Source organism: Hylobates moloch, unplaced genomic scaffold (genome assembly GCF_009828535.3).
Source record: "Hylobates moloch isolate HMO894 unplaced genomic scaffold, HMol_V3 SCAFFOLD_2, whole genome shotgun sequence".
Taxonomy (NCBI): Eukaryota; Metazoa; Chordata; class Mammalia; order Primates; family Hylobatidae; genus Hylobates; species Hylobates moloch.
Genome location: NW_026652277.1, coordinates 128,313,803 through 128,335,375, shown reverse-complemented (window position 1 = coordinate 128,335,375; position 21,573 = coordinate 128,313,803). Strand labels below are relative to the sequence as shown.

General features: G+C 40.6%; 1 protein-coding gene across 2 annotated transcripts in view; it reads left to right on the top strand.

The window, feature by feature from the left end:
• The first annotated feature begins 483 nt into the window (after positions 1-483).
• Positions 484-21,573, top strand: part of SLC22A16 (solute carrier family 22 member 16) — a 114,362-nt gene continuing 93,272 nt past the window's right edge. The window contains exon 1 of one of the 2 annotated variants that reach the window (XM_058430442.1): positions 484-578. The gene's annotated coding sequence lies outside the window, so the exon portion shown is untranslated. Of the gene's footprint in view, positions 579-16,259; positions 16,311-21,573 lie in introns of those variants that run through there. The other variant, XM_058430446.1, reaches the window with a different exon arrangement.

Below are 21,573 nucleotides of genomic sequence, written 5' to 3'. Positions count from 1 at the left end.
AAAAACCTGCAAGAATCATGGAAGCAACAAAAACAATATGAAAACACTTTCACTATTAATTTACTAAGTTAGAAGATTCTATATTCTCTTTCAGTTCTTGGCTGTCTGTCTGATTTTTCCATATTTGTAAACTGCATGCATAATTGAGTCTGCACTCTATGAGTTGACCTTAGTTTACGTAAGCAGTTTGATAGCCCTATAGTCCCCAAGTAGCCACTGGTCACATAGTCCTTGCATTTGTCATCAGGCATGGCAATATAATATTCCATTTTCTTCACGTGCTCAAATTTGCTAAGCTAGTTCCTGATTGTGGGATATGTGGGTTGGTTCATGCTTTTCCATATTACAAAAAGCACAGATCAAAATATTTTTGTTCAAGTTGCATCAACCCCACCTAATTTTTTCTCTTGTTTCTTCCTTTCTCGGTTCCCTAACAGCTGGGCTCACATATTTTCCCACCGATAGGCAAGAGATTACCGGAAAAGGGGTGAGGAATCCAGAGAGAATGTCTGCATAAGAAGGACGGTGGAGATTTCTTACTGAACTAAAGGCTTCGAGAATCGGCAAATACCTGCTCAGTAAGTATCTCCTGCCAGGAAAAGAACCAGTCTCAGAGGTGGAGGCAGAGGGGAATCATTGGCTGGAGAGGAGGAATTTAGAGTTGGGAAGCAAGGTCATTCTAGAGATCAAGACTGTCTTTTCTTGAGTCTTTCATAGTGTAACCGGTGACTAATGCATTAGTCATACTGAGCACGTGGAAACCACACAATATACACTAGAAAAACATTTTAGTTCTCAAGAATAGCCTCAAAATCAGACAATGCCTGAAGTAATTGAGAGTGGGAAGCACATTGTGCAAGTGATTACTGCTCTCTGACATTTTAAACTACCAATAACTCAATTGTTTCCTGAATTCCCAGAGAGTCAGAGAATATGAAAAAACCTTCTTTGTCACTCAGTGGAGTAAATGTTAACCTCATACTTAAATCTTTTTCTTTTTCACATAAAAGTGTTCCTGGTATGAAGTCCAGAAAGAAGCTTAAGCATAGCACCCCCTGTATTGTTCATTTTCTTGTTCATACATAATGCTTACCTGGAAATTCTTTATTTCACACTCATTCTTAAAAGTAATTTTGCTGAGTCTCCAAACAACTGTTTTCAAAATTTTCTTCCATTTTTCTGACTTGGAATCACTAGAAATTAAAACTGTGCTTTTCTTAAAGCTCTATAAACTGAAGCTAGCAACTTAAACTTTGGGAGAAACAATAGCAACATATGTAATTAATATATATATACATATATATATATATATATATATACACACACACACATATATATATACACACACAACTTTTGTGCCTGCCTGCTGATGTATGGATTTCTCAGAAAGTTCACTTGAACACCCGATTCGAGCCACAATCCAGAAAAATCTGTCAGGTTGCCACTGCAACCTGAAGATGCTTGAGAGACTCTAGAAAAACTAGTCTATCGACTGCTCCAGGACATTCACCTTTGCTTTCCTTCTGTTTCCGTAGAAATGCCTCCTATTAAAGATCTGTTTCCCCGCGTCGTATATAGTGGCCCACCCCGTCTGCAATGCCACCTCCTAGAATGAGACACAGCTGTTTAACTGAATTGATCTATTCTCAGGACTAAGAGACTAACTAAAGAAGATATGAGGATGATATATTTAAATTTGCTCTTTTCTGTTTTCCAATTTGTCTTTCCATTTCTTTGTCTATCTCTAACAAGCTCTAAAAAAATTTCTCCAAAGCTATCTGCTTGGCTTTTAATATGTGAATTTTTTTAAGTTTCAAAGTGATGACTGAAATATTTCACCCCAAAATATGGCTCCCTGGTATAGTGCGTATGTTGAATTCAGTACCCTTAGAGATCAACAAGCACTGGAAGAGGCTTTTCCCATCTACATAAAGATAGGACTGACCCACCAAGGAGAACAATTGCTGTTGTTCTCCTCCGTTATCTCAGTATCCATTACAAGAAAGAAGACCAAGAATGTAACCACACCCGAACAGAACCTTTTTGAGATAATGACTGTCTCCAAGGATCATTTAAATTCCAAGAACTATTTACAAGTTAATTTCTGCTCCCCGATCCAACCATTTTCCCTGGTGATCATTTATTGCCCCTCAATACAGTTATTCTCCTCCCCATTCCCATAACCCATTCTACTCAGATTCAAGCCCCCATTCTTTCTGTAACCTCAAGATGGCATGTAAGCTGCTGTACCACACTGAGAAATTGGGTCTTCATTCCGAAGGTTCTCATGTGTACACATTAAATAAGTTTGTTTACCTTTTCCCCTATTTATTATTATTATTATTGTTATTTTTGAGACAGAGACTCCCTCTGTCGCCTAGGCTGGAGTGCAATGGTGTGATCTTGGCTCACTGCAACCTCCACCTCCCAGGTTCAAGCGATTCTCCTGCCTCAGCCTTCTGAGTAGCTGGGATTACAGGTGCCCACCACACCTGGTGAATTTGTATATTTTTGTTAGAGATGGGGTTTCACCATGTTGGCCAGGCTGGTATCGAACTCCTTACCTCAAATGATCCACCTGCCTCAGACTCCCAAAGTGCTGGGATTACAGGCGTGCACCACCGTGCCTGGCCATCAATTCCCCTATTTTTTTTTTAAGTAGTTTTGCTGCACATGCAATTCTCAGTTATTTTCTCTTATCACTTTGAAGATATTGTTCCACGATTGTCTAGTTTCTGTTGCTGTATAAAGGTATGTTGCTAATAATTTTTGTAGATGATCTATCATTTTTCTGCTTTAAGATCTTTTTGAGTTTAGCATTCTGCAATTTTATTACTATCTTTTGCAGACTGGGTGTAGATTTTAAAAACTTTATCCTGCGTGGTATATGGTGTGCATGTGTAACTCCCCAGTAAGTTCTTTGTGCCTGCTGCCCAGATAGAGCCAATTTATCAAGACGCGAGAATTGCAATGGAGAAAGAGTTTAATTCATGCAGAGTTGGCTGAATGGAAGAGTTTAACACACATAGAGCAGGCTAAATGGAAGACTGAAGTCTTATTATTACTCACATTAGCCTCCCTGAAACACAGTCTTGCAGGCAGGGGTCTAGGGAATGGGGAGTGCTGAGTGGTTGGGTTGAGGATGAAATCACAGGGAGTCCAGGCTGTCCTCTTGCTCTGAGTCAGCTCCTGGATGGTGGCCACAAGACCAGAGGAGCCAGTTTACTGGTCTGGGTGGCGCCGCTGGATCCATCAGAGTGCAGAGTCTGAAAAATATCCCAAACACCAATCTTAGGTGTTATTCACAAAAGCAATTAGGAAGGTTAGGAATCTGGTGCCCTCTGGCTGTATAACTCCTAAACCATAATTTCTAATCTTGTGGTTAATTTGTTAGTTTTACAAAGGCAGTTTGGTCCCCACACAAGGAGGGGGTTTGTTTCAGGGAGGGGCTGTTATCAGCTTTGTTTCAAACTATAAACTAAATTCCTCCCAAAGTTAGTTCAGCCTATGCCCAGGAAGGAAGAGGGGCAGGTTGGAGGTTAAACGCAGGATGGAGTCAGTTAGGTCAGATCTCTTTCACTGTCATAATTTTCTCACTGTTGTAATTTTTGCAAGGGTGGTTTAACTTTCTATATCTGGGAACTCATCTCTTATCCGTTCTGGAAATTCTCATTTATTATCTTTTTTAATATTGGTTTTTCATCTATTTTCTCTAGTCTTTTCTGCCACTCCTATTATATTAAATCTTATTCTATCCTCTATGTCTTAACCCCTCTTTTATGTTCTATCTTCCTGTCCCTTTGTGTTATAGTCCAGGTAATTTCTTCAGATATATCAGTTAAATAATTCTCTTTTCAGTTGTTTCTTATATACTGTTTAATTTGGTCATTGAGTTTTTAACGTCAACAATGAGATTTTTCATTTATAAATATTTTACTTGGCTCTTTTTCAAATCTGCCTGGTCATATTTCATAGTATCTGGGTTACTTTCGCACATTTATGATCTCATCTTGGATTTCTTTTAATATTTCCTATACAACACTTGCTATGCATGATTTTGCATTTAAAATGCACTATTTTGCATTTAATAATTCTAATACCAAAGTCTTGGGAGTGTAAATTTATTTGTTATTTTTGCTTTCTCTTTCATATGCTGGCTTATTCTCTTGCTGTTTGGTGGTGGTCTTTGATCCTGAACACATTGTGCTTGATCATTGGAAGTCTTGGGGGCCTAAATTGAAGTTATGTACTCCAGACACTTGCTTCTTCCATGGCCCAGAGGACTGGTTGAGCCTCCTTCAAGGGTCATGGTTTACAGTGGGAGACTTGAAGTTGACTTTCGCACCTTGCAATGGAGTTGGGGCTTAGTGTCAGATTTTGTCCCACACTTACCTTTTAGCTCTTTCCTGGATTTCGGCTCACTGCCATTGTTTCTTTGTTTGGAGAGTTTGTTTGCCATTGCTGCAAGTCCAGCAGTGCATTAAAAAACATGTTGTAGCCAGAATGTAGTAGAATTATAGCAGGAGGCCTTCAGAGGATCAGTTTTGTCAGAATAGTGAGAATGGATGGCATGTGTTCATAATGTTCAAGGCATATGAACGCAACAGTGAGAATTAGACAGGCACAAGTAGGTGTAGCCCACACTTCAAAATTTTAGGAACAATAAGACATAGACATAGGAAAGAACTAGAGCACATTTCAAAGCTCTCTCTATCTCTCTTTCTCTGTCTACATCTGTCTATCTATGTCTATATCTACAGCTGTATCATCTAAATGTCCTCATGTGTAATACAAAGGTAGAGATTGGTGAAGAACTGATACCCTGAGTAAGTGTAGGATTTCCTTTAAGGGACTGAAGCTGGTACTCAGGGTGGAGGAAACAGCATGAACAGAGGCGCTGGGAGGGAATAAGTATGGGATCATCTCTGTGTCTCTGTTTATAACAAGGGCCTTGCCTCACTGTTATCCTTCTGGCTTCATAATTGCAGAATTTAGCTAGTAATTTTGTATACAAATATCCCTTTGGAGAGTCCCCTATAATTTCCTTATTTACAATATGGATGCCCATTAGAGTCCTCATAGTCTTATCAGGTGGCTTTTACATGTGGACAATGTATGGACTGTATTGTTTACTCCTTTGATGATCATTGTAGCTAGGGGTGCTGAAATCAATCAAGCAACAGCATCTCTCTGAGATGCACCTTGTTTCCTACTCTTGCATGCAAAGTTGCTGTTTTTTCCTTTCATTGTCCACTTATTGAGGTGGGGTTTGAGAGTTCTGGTTTCTGTTTTTTCACACTAAAATCACTGCTGCCTTGTCCATCAAGTCAGCAAAGTCTTTCCTTGGTACAGCAAAGTCTGTCTGGCTCAACCTCCATGTGGTCCTGTGGCATTCTACTGAACTTTGTAGTTTTCTATATTCTTCAAAACAAAATTATCTGAAACAGGGTCTGCTTCTGGGTTGTAAATTAGTTGCAGAAAATCTGGGCTCTGAACAAAAACCACATTTGAAAGCACATGTCTTCTCTTTTATTGGCTTTTGCTCTAAAAAGCAAAGGCTGAAAAACAGCTGTTAGCTGTTTATACAGTATTTTTTATTTAAGTGTTAGACAATAGCTGTTTTCTTCTCCACTTACAATGGCACATTTTTTCTCAGGCCATTTAAGCCCTCTCTCCGTGTGGCCATGGGTATTTGTATGCACCTCCTCCCTTTCCCTAGGTTTCTCAGGAGATTAAGGATTGTTGTTTTTTTTCTTCCTTTCTTCAGTTTCTGGTTTTCGGTTTTGAATTCAGACTTTGGTCTCTCAGAATAGATGGCCGAATTTGGTCCCAGGCCAGAATCCTTCTGGGCCAACTCGACACAGGTATTCACAGAAGACACTCTAGAGGAAGCTTCTATAGGTGCAAAGTGTTGATGGTTTGTGGCTAGATGACATGGGCAGAATTAGATATAGATGTAGTTATTGCTCTCTATTCTCGAGCCCTGAACATCGTTGGTTTGCTTTGCTCTATTAGGAATTCAGAAGATAATGCTTTCCAATACCCTCATCCTTGAACGTGCTCTGAGGACACTGCCATTTCTCATTATCCTCATGGTCCCAAGCAAGCAAGATCAGCAGGGCTCAGGGACATATTGCACATGAGTGAAAACACTCCCTAGCCTGCAAAAGGAACCAGCCAAAATGTTTTTCAGCACTCTTGTGCTGTGTGTTACCATAGCAATTCCTACTCCATAAGACAATAGTAACACCATCAAGTTACATGTTATACCAGCTTTTCCTGGGATTTTATTTGCCTACAATCTGCCTCCTTTTAATCAATTTCTGTTCTTTCAGATCATCAACTTGTATTATTTACATATGGGGGAATAGTCTAACCTGTGATTTCTGGAAAAGGCAGCTTCTTATACCTCACTAAGAAGACACAGGGGCTGGGTATATCTCCCTGAGATCTTAGACATTCAAATTCTGCCTAACGGACATGAGCCCCTTCATTTACGCATCCATCACACCGTTGGCTGGGCCACCTCTAAACCAGTTTCTAGGACTGGGGAATTTTTTTTTTTTTTTTGACAAGGACTCACTCTGCCATCCAGGCTGGAGTGCAGTGGCACAACCACAGCTTACAGCTCACTGCAGCCTCTAGCTCCCCAGGCTCAGGTGACCCTCTCACATCAGCTTCCCAAGTAGCTCAGGTGACAGGAATGCACCACCACACCCAGGTAATTTTTGTATTTTTAGTAGAGATGGGGTTTCGCCATGTTGCCCAAGCTTGTCTCAAACTCCTGGGTTCAAGCGAACCTCCCACCTCAGCCTCCAAAAGTGCTGGGATTACAGGCCTGAGCCACCACATCTGACGAACTTGGGAATTCTTACAAGGTGACGGCCAGGGAAGCACTGCAAGCTTGTTAGAAACTGCCTTTGCAAAACTTATAATGGTGAGAAAATTATGACAGTGAAAGAGATCTGACCTGACCAACTTCGTCTTGCCTTTAACTTCCAAACTGCCCTGGTCATTCCTGGGCATGGGCCAAGCTAACTTGGGAGAATTTTAGTTTATAGTTTAAATGATAATAACTCTTCCCAGAATGAAACTGCCTTTATAAAACTAATAAAAGGCCACAAGTTTAGGATTATGAGAGAGACTTGAATTCTGCTAAGACATAGGCACAAAGGATTATCAGCCATTGTTCCAGAGGTCACCAGATTTGTAACTTCCCCAATTACTCCTATAAATAACCTCACTATTGTAGACCTTTTGAGATGTTTTTCCAGACTTTTGCATTTCTGATGACTGGATGACTCCACCTGGACTCGAGACTCATGACTCACCCAGTCCTGTGGCCCCACCCAGAAGTGGACTCAGAGCAAGAGGACCATTTTCCACACCCCAATGAGCACATCCCCAACCAATCAGCAGCACCTGTTCCCTAGCCCCCTGACCGCCAAACTCTCCTTGAGAAACCGTAGCCTCCAAATTTTCTGGGAGGCTGATTTCAGTAATAATAAAACTTTGGTCTCCTATGTAGCTGGCTCTATGTGTATTAAACTCTTCCTCTATTGCAATTCCCCTGCCTTGGTAAGTCAGCTTTATTTGGGCAGTGGGCAAGAAGAATTCAATGGGTGGTTACATGTTGAAATAAATATGTACCTGGATAACAGACAAGCTTTGTACCCGTCACAGAGAGTCTAGGCATTTGCAAATCTGTAGTGACAATGCCACCTCCAATCCCCCAACAACCCTCCCCAAAGTACTCCTCCATCTTATTCTGCATCACACATAACTAAACACTTTTTGCTCTTATTTAATAAGGGAACAACACATTGTGATTGTTGCTTTTAGAATAATTGGTCCAAATTAGATAATTAGAAAAATAGTTCCCATAGACGTAACTCAAAACAGTAGGTTTGTATGACACTACTTCAAAAACAAGTTTTGTGGTTAAAATAATACCTCCCTTTGGGAGATAAGAGTTTTGGCATATTAAAGGCTCCAAGAAGTCCTGTGACAAAGACATTTTGTGGAACTCTGTTTTCACAGGACGTCTATTAACCTCTCTCAGTACAGCCATGAGGAAAACATGTCCTGAGATCTGTCTTGAAGTTCAAGTTGTCAGCATCCTCAGGCACATTCACCCACTGGGAATCCTGGTTTCAGCTGCCCCATCCTGCTGCTGCCCTCTCTCCACTGATCCTTACCGACTCCCTTTGTTTATGGGACAGGGCTCAATAATGGGGAAGATCAGGGTCCCACACACTTCCTCAGAGCTTAAACTAAGAGGGGAGGGGAGCTGACAGTGGAGGGAAAAGCTGCCTCTTCTCCATGGTTGTTCTCACCCACCCTCTTGCCTACAGGGGGCTGCTTCTCTTGTGTGGCACATTTGCTTTCACTATTAATAACTGTATAGTTCATTTGCCATCCTATTCTAGTTGTGGACCAGTTGGAGGGGGGCATAGACATAATGCATGAAGAAGGATGCTGACCCACAGCTATTCTTCCAGAAAAAGGCAGGCACCCCCAAAGTACAAGGGGAAGGGCACTTCCCCTTAGCCAGGTGAAGGCTGGCATGCAACATAAAGTCTAAGTTGAAATGGATATGGCAACCACAAGGAAACGTGTGACTTTGCAAAGAGAGACAGATGGACAATGACTTGGACAACTGTACCATACCAGAAGCACACCAGCTTCCTGAGCACAGAAACATCCATCTCCAGCCCAGAGATAGAAATGTTTGTAAAACCGTGTAACAAGGTTCTGCCCAGTCTCCCACTAGGTGTCCGGGGAAATGAGTGGCTGGAGGATAAAGAGGAGGAGGAGGAGGAAACAGGCTCGTTCTGGCCAGTAATTCTCTTAAACAAGTGATGAGTATTGTTGCCAGCAGAACTTCTCAAAGGAAGGTATCTTAGTTCAGGCTGTCATAAAAAAACACCATAGACGAGGGGGCTTATAAACAACAGAAATTTATTTCTCACAGTTCTGGAGGCTGGTACCCCCAAGATCAATGTGCCAGCTGGTTCAGTGTGTGGTTAGGGCCCTGATCCTCATAGATGGCCAAATTCTCACTGTAACCTCACAAGGCAGAAGGGATGAGGGGTCTCTCGGGGCCTGTTTTATGGGGACACTAATCCCATTCATTAGGGCTCTTTATGACCTAACAACCTCCCAAAGGCTCTGCCTCCTAATACCATCATTTTGAGGATTAGGATTTCAATATATGAATTTGAGGGGGACACAAATATTCAGGTCATAGCAGAGACTGACTTCCATTTGTCAATGAAACCAGACTATGTACGGATCACTCTTGCCATCCATGCCATGGTTTGCATGTGATGTTGGGCAACAGGCTTATTTGGCCACATTCATGCCCACATCCACTAGACATGCACACTCTTCCCAAGGAGGGGAAAAAAAAGCTAGAAACTGGTTGTGTAACAATCATTAGTTTTATAGCTGAGTAAGTTATGAATAATAGTGCTTTCAGCGATTTCATTACCAATCTGCCCCCAGGAGCAAGATGAAGCTGATAAAATATTTATGGGCTAGTAAATTTTTTCTACTAATTTGCAAGGCTATAATAAAATCCATGAACTTGATGGCCTGCAGGAAACATAACAAGAACTAGGAATGTAGAGTAATTTGGAGCTAGAAAGCCTCTTAAGGCCCTACAGGAAATGACTCCCAGAAAGCAGATGAAGCACAGTATTTTAAACAGAAAATAATGATGTTATGTTTGTACTTAACCAGTTATAGCCTAAGAACAATTTTCCACAAGGAAATTGTGGAAATTTCCTGCTCTCCATTATTCTTCCCTTAAGAAATAAAATTAATTGAAGTATATAAAAAACAATATTCAAATAAAAACAATTACTGGAACACAGTGTATCCTGTAATGAATATGAACTTTTAGGATTGTAATTGTTAAGAAACTACAGTATACACAGTCACATTGTGCCCTCTTGTGGCAGAAATATTGTTGTGATCAGAGGACACGCCCTGGTGTATTTTATTCAGTAATTAATCAGGTTTGTTTGGGGGAAGTTAGTTCAAGTGAAAAGATGGTTTGCAGAAGGTAGTTGGCAAAGAGTCGTTTCTGGGGCACTCTAGAGGGTGCACACCTGGAAGGGGCCGTTCTTAGCCAGGGGAGCAGCTGTCAAAAGGATTCCTGATGTTTCAACACATGCTAAGAAATACCCATCACAGAATGCTGCTTCAATTGTCTGTCTAATGTTACACTTGCTCATTTAAGATATTTTATTACTAGTTAACCTAATCTATAAATAACAGTAAGTACTATTATTTAGTGAAACAGTTGATACACAGTATCTCATTTAATCTCAAAACTATGAGGTAATATAAGGAAACTGAAGATCACAGATACTAACTAATGCTGTAGTTTACCTAACTAGTAAATGGAAGAGCTGGGATTTGATTTAACTTCCCATGTTTCTATAAGACTATGCACTTTCCATTCTGCCAGGATGACTCTCTAGACAAATATTTCCTGAGTACTGAATACAGGTGAGACTCTGTTGCTGGGTCCCCTGGAATTGACAAAGTGTAAGTAATATACTCCCATCCTTCAGGAACTTATGGCCTAAATAGGGAAATAAAAACATACATGGAAAAGAAACTGCCATACGAGGCAGCATACAAGGAATATCTATGTAGAACTTTTTTTCTTTTTTTTTTTTTTTTTTGAGACGGAGTCTCGCTCTGTTGCCCAGGCTGGAGGGCAGCGGCGCGATCTCGGCTCACTGCAAGCTCCGCCTGTTGGATTCACGCCATTCTCCTGCCTCAGCCTCCCGAGTAGCTGGGACTACAGGCACCCGCCACCACGCCCGGCTAATTTTTTGTATTTTTAAGTAGAGACGGAGTTTCACAGTGTTAGCCAGGATGGTCTCGATCTCCTGACCTCGTGATCCACTCGCCTCGGCCTCCCAAAGTGCTGGGATTACAGGCATGAGCCACCGCGCCCGGCCATGTAGAACTATTTTTTAAACAAATACACAAAAGATCTGTATAGTCATGTACATTTCTCCCCTTCAGAGCAGTAGAGCTCTATACTTTCTGCAGTTACTCTCCTATTGCTTTTGGATTTGAGTGTGAGCCGGACTTGTGGCTTGCTTCTAAGCCATAAAATACGGCAAAGCTGTTGGGATGTATGTGATTATGTGTGACTACATGATTATGTTACATAAGATATTAGCACCCGTCTTGCTGGGGTCTCTTTCTCTCTGGCTTTGAGGAACCAAGTGATTACGCTGGGGAACACATGGCAAAGAACTGTGTGGGTGGTGTCTAGGAGCTGAAGGCAGTATATTGAAGTCCTTAGTCCCAAAACCATGAGAAACCCAATTCTGCCAGTAAGTGCCTCCAGTTGAGCAGTAACATTGTTACTCAACAATAGATAACTAGTACATTTATCTTTTAAAGTTTTATAATTTTAAATCTTGCATTTAGGTCTTTGATCTATTTCAAGTTGATTTTTGCTTTTTTTTTTTTTTTTTTTAAACAGAGTCTTGCTCTGTCACTAAGGCTGGAGTGCAGTGGCAGGATCTCGGCTCACTGCAAGCTCCGCCTCCCGGGTTCACGCCATTCTCCTGCCTCAGCCTCTCGGAGTAGCTGGGACTACAGGCGCCCGCCACAACGCCCAGCTAATTTTTTTTGTATTTTTAGTAGAGACGGGGTTTCACCGTGGTCTCGATCTCCTGACCTCGTGATCCGCCCACCTCGGCCTCCCAAAGGGTGTATTTTTAGTAGAGATGTGATTTCACCATGTTGGCCAGGCTGGTCTCCAACTCCTGGACTCAAGCAGTCCACCCACCTTGGGCTTCCAAAGTGCTAGGATTACAGGCATGAGCCACTGTGTCTGGCCTCCTGTTTCTAGGCTCTCTGCTCAGCTAATCTATGTATCTGCCTTTATGCCAATGCACACTGTTTTACTTATTGTAGCTTTTTAATAATTCCTGAAATCAGATAGAATAAGTCTTCCAACTTCATCTGTTCTTTTTTCACCAAATATATTTGGCTATTCTAGATGCTTTACATTTTCATAAAATATTAGAATGCAAGTTCATCGCCGCACCAGAGCATCCCTCTTTTCTGCCCTGTTGTCCCAGGCCAAGAGCCATAGCCTCTTTGCTTTAGTTTCCTCAACCCTGGATAACCTGTCCCGTGGCTCACAATTTCAGGGGACATGTGTCAAGCTCTCTGAGAGGTTTCCTTGAAGCTCCTCTTCAGACTTATGGTGAGAAAGTGTCATCACCCCTCACAAGGTAGCAGCAGCTCTCACCAGGAACTCTTCCTGTAAGCCCACTCCCAGTGGAGTTCCAAGGGGAGAGCCACGAGACTGTTTTGTGCCTTCTATGTGGCCTATATTCTTGGCCACTTGCATTGAATGTCTTCATCTTGGTCTGTCTCAAAATTTCCTTTGTGTCCAATATTTATCATGTCTTTGTGTTTCACTCAACACTTCCAATTCAATGTTTTGTTACTCATCTAAATTTAAATGTTACACATTTAGATAATTTCATCTAGAAGTTTTAGTTGTTTTATAGTGGAAGGGATGTTCAGGGAGTTGAGCTTGCAATAGTCCTGGAAACAGAAGTTTGCAATTATTTGCTTACCCGTTATTGCTGCTATTTTCTTCCTGTTACCATTATAGTTATAGATCAATCATATGGAATGTACAAATTGTTTCTCTGTAGTGCAATCTCATCACAGAACACAGAACTATCCTATTTGGGGAGGCAGAAGAAATAGAGTAATACTTTGCCCTTTGAATATATTGGGAAGAAGAAAAGTGCTCAGATCTCAGTAAAATCTGAACATTTCCAGGTCCTTTCCAATATTTAGATGTAGCTCTTCTGAGTACCAAGTACTAAACCTCCCAGCTGGGGAATGTTACATAGCAGCATTTAAATGGGAGATGAACAATCTTAACCACATGCTGATTCTGAGGCGCTTTCCTGAAGAATGACTATATAAATCCAGGTGAGTGCTTGTAAAACACACAATTACACCCCCACAGAGTGGACTGAAAGCACGTAGTCAGGCAATGAGCAGTTTCTCAAGGTTAATAATATGGCTATAAAAGAAATACAGGATCTCCTTCACTTTTTTTTTAAAGGAAAAGGCCAATATTTATGCTTGAATGTCTTTATAGTTTGAGACATATTTTTTATTAAAATAAATAAATACATAATTGATGATGTGTATATACATATGTACCTTTGTTTGGGGTCAATTTTTTTTATAACCTTGTAGTTTAAACCCAAGGGAAATTTTTTTAAACTGATAATTTACTTGAATTTTAAAAACCTGATGATGAGGGTCATAATTAAAATAGTTGCAATAGCAATGTAGTGTATGATAAAGGCAGCATTTGAATCAATGCAGAAAAAATGGTTTAGTGTCACTCCACAGTCTTGGGACAATTGGCAGTTATTTGGAAGAATGTATCTATGTATCCTTACCTTTTTCTTTTCTTTTTTTGTTGTTTTTTTGTTTGTTTGTTTGTTTGTTTTTTTCAGTCGGATCTCACTCTGTTACCCAGGCTGGAGTGAAGTGGCACAATCATAGTTCACTGCAGCCTTGACCTCCTGGGCTCAAGTGATCCTCCTGCCTCAGTCTCCCAAAGTGCTGGAATTACAGGTGCGAGCCACTGCTCCTTGCGATCTTACTCTTTCTACCAATAAAAATTCCAGATTGTATTAGTCAGTTCTCACACTGCTATAAAGAACTACTTGAGATTGGGTAACTTATAAAGAAAATAGGTTTAATTGACTCATAGTTCCACAGGCTTAACAGGAAGCCTGACTAGAAGGCCTCAGGAAACTTACAATCATGGCAGAAGGTTAAGGGAAGTGTGCACATATTTACAATGGCAGAGCAGGAGACAGAGAGCAAAGGGGGAGATGCCACACACTTTTGAACAACCAGATCTCATGAGAACTCACTCACTAGCATGAGAACAGTAAGGAGGGAGTGTGCCCCATGATTTAATCACCTCCCACCAGGCCCCTTCTCTGACATGTGGGGATTACAGTTCAAGATGAGTTTTGGGCAGGGACACAGAACCAAACCATATCACAGATGAGGTTTTATATGTAAAACACAAAGAAACACAAACCTTAAAGCAACAGAATAAACCCATATATATGTATGTGTACATATGTGCATGTGCATACCTACATATATTCATGTACTCATGTAAAAATTTTGTAGCACCCAAGGGTGTAAAGTAAAAAATAAATGTCCCTTTCTTCACCCAACCTTCATGTTCTATTCCCCGGGAGAAAACAAGTTATCAGTTTCTTGCACGTCCTTCCAGAGATATTCTGTATATATTTAAGCATATATGTGTATACTTTTATTAAAAGACATTCTATTGGATAGAAAAGATTATTCTATTCACTTTTTGGGCAAAATATTAATATCTTGAACATCTTTCCACTTAGTACATATTGTTCTACCAACTCATTGTTAATGATTGCCTGGTATTTCACTATATAGAGGCACCATATTTATTTAAGCACTTTCCTAAATTGTTTTTCTCGTATGGCAATATTTCATGGTCTTCCCATATAGCCCATGTGGATCTCATTATGGGAGATATCTCTACCTTATTTTCCCCTATTGCATAGTATTCCACTCTAGGAATATACCACAATGTATTAATCCATTGACAGGTTGTTTCCAACTTTTCTCTATTACAAATGATAGTTTCTAGTACATGTCCTCTTATGAAAATTTCTCTAAGACAGCAGTTCTCATACAGTCAAAGGATCACCCTGGCTATTGTGTTGAGAATAGACATGGCATCAGGGATCAAGAACAAAAGCAGTGACAGTGGCAGGCCATTGCAAATAGTCCAGATAAGTGACTAAGTGGCTTGTACTAGAGAGTGGTGGCAAGGATGGTGGTGACAAGTGGTTGGAATGGGGCACATTTTGGAGGTAAGGTAACATGATTTCTTGACCCTTAGGTGTAGAGTGTGAGCAGAAAAGAGACACCAATGAAGATTCCAAAGTTTGGGGCCTAAACAACCAAGAAAATAGTTACCAATTACCAAGATATGGGACACTGGGAGACGAGCAGCTTTGGGGACAGGATCAATGTCACAAAACCTGTTTTGGACATATTAAGGTTGAGTGGCCATCAGACTTCCCAGTGAGATGTCGAGAAACTAAGAAAGAAGGAAAAGATCCAGGAACAGGTATTGAGAAAAAGCAGCCAGTGAGACAGGAGGAAACCAAGGAAGCATAGAATCCTGGTTTCCAGGGAAAGGAAGTGATCTAATTTCTTAAATGCTGCTGACAGGTAAAATAAGAGAAGATGTACAAAGCACTACAGGAATTGGCAAAGTGGAGTTCACCGATGTGGACAAAAGCCTGACTTGTGTAGGTTCAAGGGAACATGGGAGAAGAAGAATTAGAGACAGTGATTAGAATTGCAAGTCTTTGGAGAGTTTTGCTTTAAAAGGGAACAGGAGGCCGGGCGCTGTGGCTCACGCCTGTAATCCCAGCACTTTGGGAGGCCGAGGTGGGCGGATCACGAAGTCAGGAGTTCAAGACCAGCCTGACCAATATGGTGAAACCCTTTCTCTACTAAAAATACAAAAATTAGCCATGCGTGGTGGTGCGCGCCTGTAGTCCCAGCAACTTGGGAGGCTGAGGCAGGAGAATCACTTGAACCTGGGAGGCAGAGGTTGCAGTGAGCTGAGATAGTGCCACTGCACTCCAGCCTGGGTGACAGAGCGAGATTCTGTCTCAAAAAAAAAAAAAAAAAAAAAAAGGGAATAGAAAAAAGAGACAGTAGCTTGAAGGGATGTGGAAACAAGTGAGGATGCTAAGATCACAACATTCTTGTTGGATGTTGGGAGATCCCAAGTCGAGAGGAGGAAAACGCAGGGAAGAAAGGCACTAAGGATGCAATTGAGGATTGACGTCCTTGAGTATGTGAGAGGAGCTAGGGACCCAGTGCACAGGTTGTAGGGCTGGCCTTAGGTAGGAGCACAAGAGTTTGTCCTTCATAGCAATGGGAAAACAAAATACATGAGCATAAACCCAGGAGAGGGGTTAGATGTAGAGCTGGGAATGTGTAGAAGTTCTGTACTAACTGTTTCTATTTTCATGGCGCAATAGGAAGTTAGGATCAGCTGAGACTGACTGGCTAGGTGATGAAAGGCAGTCACGCAACGGGTGAATGTGAAGTTTTGCCTATGACGAAGGACAGATGGTCACAGTTGTGCCATAAAAGAACCTGAATTGGCAAGTGAAGACCGTCATGTACCCTGGCAAGGCAAGCTGGTAAGCTGTCCTAGCAAACCAAAAAACCAAGGAAGCATAAGGCCAGCTGGGTGGTGCGGTGCCGGGGAGGGCCCCTTTACTGAACAACTCCCTTAAAAACCGGCTGGGAGCCGGCACTAGGCTAAGATGGTGAGGTGTGATTGTGGGTGAGACAGGCCACTCCTTCTTCGACTGGATAATCTATGGAGATATATTTTTCTGTAAGAATAAATCTGATTTTTATAATCAAATAATTGGGGGGAAAAAGATGATATCCTCAGGTATCTGGTGAGAGCAGGTAGAAGAGAGAGGGGAGGTTGGGAGAACTGAAGAATGAATTTGCGGGAAAATGGGAGGCACAATTTTTACAGCTTGGAACAGACATGCGCTTTCCTCGTTAGGCTCAACTCTCCTTTTTACTTGAGTTATGCAGAGCTAGCTGCCACACGCTGTGCTACCAGGTGCCTGGGTGGACTTTGACAAGTCCCTTTATGTGCAAAGCACGTCCTGGAAGAGGTGCTTTCTGAGGCCCCAGCCCACAGCCCAGTGATTCTGCCACGGGACCTATTTTTCCTGAGCAATAATGGGAGAAGTTGTTTTTTAAAATAGACATAAAGAAAATCCATCCCAATTATTAACTGTTTTTATAAACCTCTTAAGTCATTCTGTCCCTTTTCTCTTTTATGGTTCCAAGTAAATCCAAGAAGGTCATCATTAAATAAGCCCCAATTATAAAAGACATGCTAAGACTTAGTGTGCTTGGCCGTCTCTGCTCTTTAGCCGGCCGTAATAAAACAATGAACCCTAGGAGGACTCCATTCCAAATCATATTCTGCAGTTATTATTCTGACTCCTTTCTTTCATTATTGCAAACAGAATCCCACTGAGCTCACACACTTTCCAAACGACTGTTTCCCCACACTGCAGAAAGCGGTGCGGCATTTTCTAAGAGCCGCTATTGTTTTCCCATGGCACATTCATATCTCAAAGCTACATTACCTAATGCTTACTGCACGTTATGATTTTCATTTGCTTCTTATAAATGCCTTTCCTTAATGAATTTTTAGAAAATACAGTTTTTTGTCAAACTTTTTTCTACCTTTTTTTTCGTCTTTGATTATTTCTTTATTCCACTGGACACAAAGCAGTACTTGGCAATAATTAATTCTAGGCAACCACATCAAAGAAGCTGTATTAGCATTTTCTATTAAGGTCTCATTACTAAATAGTTGGTAAAGGCAATAATAATATTTTGTTTTCTTGTTCTGGCCTTACAAATATTCTTATTTTCCCATGTATTCTTGTATAGTTCAATGATATTTAATCACACGGTGCTAAAAATTAAGTGATTCTGTTTTTTCTGCTGTTGGAAGAAATTGGTATGTGATTGCACAAATCATTCTGTGTTTTGTAAGCTGGGATAAATCTTGAAGTGCTTTTCTTTGTAACTGTAGGTCTATCTATCCTTAAAGCTTAGTATGAATTCTTCATATATCTGCGCATGAGTAACTCAAAGTAGTTCAAATAACAAAGAAACATATTGGTTTCTATAACAGAAAATTCACAGGTAGTTGAACTCAGATAAGGTCTGATCCAGAAAACAATGTCATGTAGGATAAAAATGTTATAGAGAGGACCAGGACATTCATTAATACAAATATTAGGCTAGTTTTTGAGATTTTGTGATTTTTAAATAATATTTTTGTCAGCATTTTTTTTTTTTTTTTTTTTTTTTTTTTTTTTTTACTGCAGGTGGGCATGTGTCCACGTGTGTTCATCTGAATTGATTTGCAGGTTCTGTGTGCCTCTACCTTCACGTTGTGTTCTTTTTTAAAATTTTAACATTATGTATTTTTTAAAATTAATTAATTTTTTTCTGAGACAGGGTCTCACTCTGTCGCCCAGGCTGGAGTGCAGTGGCGCCATCAAAGCTCACTGGGGCCTTAACCTCCCTGGGCTCAGGCGATCCTCCCACCTTAGCCTCCCGAGTAGCTGGGACCACAAGCGCATGCCACCATGCCCAGCTCATATTTGTATTTATTGTAGACATGGGGTTTTGCCTTGTTGGCCAGGCTGGTCTCAAACTCCTGGGCTCAAGTGATTTGCCCACCTCGGCTTCCCAAAGTGCTGAGATTACAGGCATTAGTGATGCTCCTGGCCCTACTAATTTTTTAGGTTGACAAATGATAACTGCATATATTTATTGTGTACATGTTGTTTTGAAATATGTACATATGGCTGGGCATGGTGGTTCACGCCTGTAATCCCAGCACTTTGGGAGGCTGAGGCAGGCAGATTGCCTAAGCTAAGGAGTTTGAGACCATCCTGGACAACATGGTGAAACCCCGTCTCTACTAAAATACAAAAAATTAGCTGGGTGTGGTGGCACAGGCCTGTAGTCTCAGCTACTCAGGAGGCTAAGGCAAGAGAATCGCTTGAGTCCCGGAGGCGGAGGTTGCAGTGAGCCGAGATCGCGCCACTGCACTCCAGCCTGGGCTACAGAGTGAGGCTCTGTCTAAAAAAAAAAAGAAAAAGAAAAAAAGAAATATGTGCATATTGTAGAACGGCTGAATTGATCTAATTAACATATGCATTACTTCACATATGTATTTGTCAGCTTTTTAAAATGTGTAAAATATTGTGATTTCTTTTCTTATTCTAAATAACTTTGTATTTATAATTTTTAATTTTCTAAAATGGTTCCCCCAAGTTGTATAAACTTGAAGTCTCACAAAACCTGGATGTGTCTCTGCGGAACAAAGGGTGAGGTTGCTCCCAGAGGAAAAGATTTTGTGCACACGCAGGAGAAAGGACACCTAATGGCAAAAACAGGGCATGACCAGTAAAGTTTTAAACCTTTTCTGAACTTGCTTTGCTTAGAATTCTGCCTCTATGAGGCTGATAAGTGTTTTTATTGGCAATGAAGCTATTTTAAGGCAGGGATTATGTGTTAAACCTCTCTGGTTGTGCACCCAGTAATCAGCAAACTAACTTGTGTGGAAGAACATATTGATATATTAACACTTCTTTCCAGTACAGTGATTCCAAAGTGATTATACAGTCGTCCCTTGGTATACGCGTGGGATTGGTTCCAGGCCTCTCTGCCTCACCCACCCCCTCACCTATATAACAAATCCATGCATGCTCAAGGCAAGTCCCACAGTCAGCCATGCCGAACCCGCACATAGGAGAACTCAGCTGTCTGTACAGGTGGGTTTTATATCCCTCAAGTACTGTATTTTCAATTCACGTTTGGTTGAAAAAAATCCACGTATAGGTGGATCTGTGCCGTTCAGACCTGTGTTGTTCAAGGGTCAACTGTACTTTTTTTTCACTTGAACACATAAAATTTTCATGGAGGAGTCCAAATTCCATAAAGGAGTTACATCATAAACTCAAAAGGCTGTATAGAGAAAGATTATTACAACAATAGCAAAACATGTTTGCAGAACAAAACAATGACTCAAGTCTTGGACGTGGACCCACTTATTTCAAATAATTATCTATTGGCTGTGTCTCTAGTATTTGTTGAACAGAACTTCAGCTACAGTAAGAAATCTTGCCTGATGAAAGATTATGATTAATTTGAGAATTGCTAAATGTAACTCAGTGTTTCCTAACATCCTTGAGGAGCATATATTTGTTTTAAAGGTTAATCTGGAAAATGAGTTTTAGGAAAAAGTTAATGTGCATTTACTTGGGAGGTAAATAGTTAAATTAGACTCTTCCCCTTGGCCTTTCCAAGGAGGTTTGGGTTTCATGTTGAGTTTTGCTGTAAATTGAAATTCATTTGCAGTGAGAAAGCGTGTTGAGAATGGATTTTATCAGGTTTGTCCAGAGACTGTTGTCATTGGTCTGGAGAGGGAAGGATCTTACTCCCATAGAATCTTTGTCTTCTTCCAGAATGTCCTCATTTGGCAGTTCTGGGTGACACGTTGGTACATTATTAAGTAACTATAGTTTGATCTCTTGGAGTTTGTTGGGAACAAATCCAAATAAACTGGCATCTACCTTCTGTTTGCCTTGTTCGTGCTTTGCTGTTTGTCAAATCACCTCTTTCAGCAGAGGGTCCTCTTTTTTTTTTTTTAACAGTGTCCCCTGGTGAAAACCAGGGGGTTGTTTTAGAATGAACTCCGAGGTCCAGTTAACTGCAGCATTCTCTTATTCTAGGATTCTATTTTCAGGAACAAAGATACTTTCAGACAAATGTTAAAAAGCTTGGTTAACACTGGAAATAGTTCCTCAAAACTTAGAGGTTAAAGTACTGTACTGTTAAAGAAGTTAAAGTACTGACTTTAAACTTTTCTAGAAATTTTCTGGGAACAAGTAGTGTTTTTCAAGATTTCTTAGAGGGAAGAGACCTTTCTTCCCTACCAACAGTCTGTCCATCCTTTCAGACAATCATTTTGGATTAAGGATATTTATGTAAGTGGTTAGTATGCTTCAGAATACCTGGAGTTTATTAAACACAGGTGTATGCATTGTCATATATTGTGAACATCTTTCTATGTTAATAAATATGCAACTAGGCCATCATCTTTACTTTCATTTTAAAATTATATATTATTGGCCAAGCGCAGTGGCTCACACCCATCATCTCAGCACTTTGGGAGGCCGAGGCCTGTGGATCACTTGAGGCCAAGAGTTCAAGGCCAGCCTGGCCAACATGGTGAAACTCTGTCTCTACTAAAAATATAAAAATTAGCCAGCTGTGGTGGTGCACGCCTGTAGTTCCAGCTACTCAGGAGGCTGAGGCATGAGAATTGCTTGAACCTGGGAGGCAGAGGCTGCACTGAGCCAAGATTGCATCACTGCACTCCAGTCTGGGCAACAGAGACTCTGTCTCAAAAAAAAAAAAAAAAAAGAAAAAATATATATTATTTATTACAAAAGTAATAACATCCTAGTATAAAAACCTCAGACGATTCAGGACTGTGTATTCCCCTTTGCCAAAACATACTTTTCAATAGCTGCATAGCACTTTCTTATATAGAAAACACCATAATTTACTTAAGCAGTCCCCTGTGAACACTGGCCCTTAAGTTGCTTGCTTTTTGCTTTTCTTATAAATAATACTATACTGAAAATGTTGCACATAGACAATTGCACATTTCTCTGATTATTTCCTCATTTTAATACCCTTGTGATTATAGGAGTAATATATTGTATACAGTATTTATTATAGAAAATATAAAAATAATAAAAATACTTTTATCTGAGGCAATTAGGACCAGTAGATAGTCGATTAACTGAAAAAGTTGGTAAAGCAAAGAATCATAAAAAA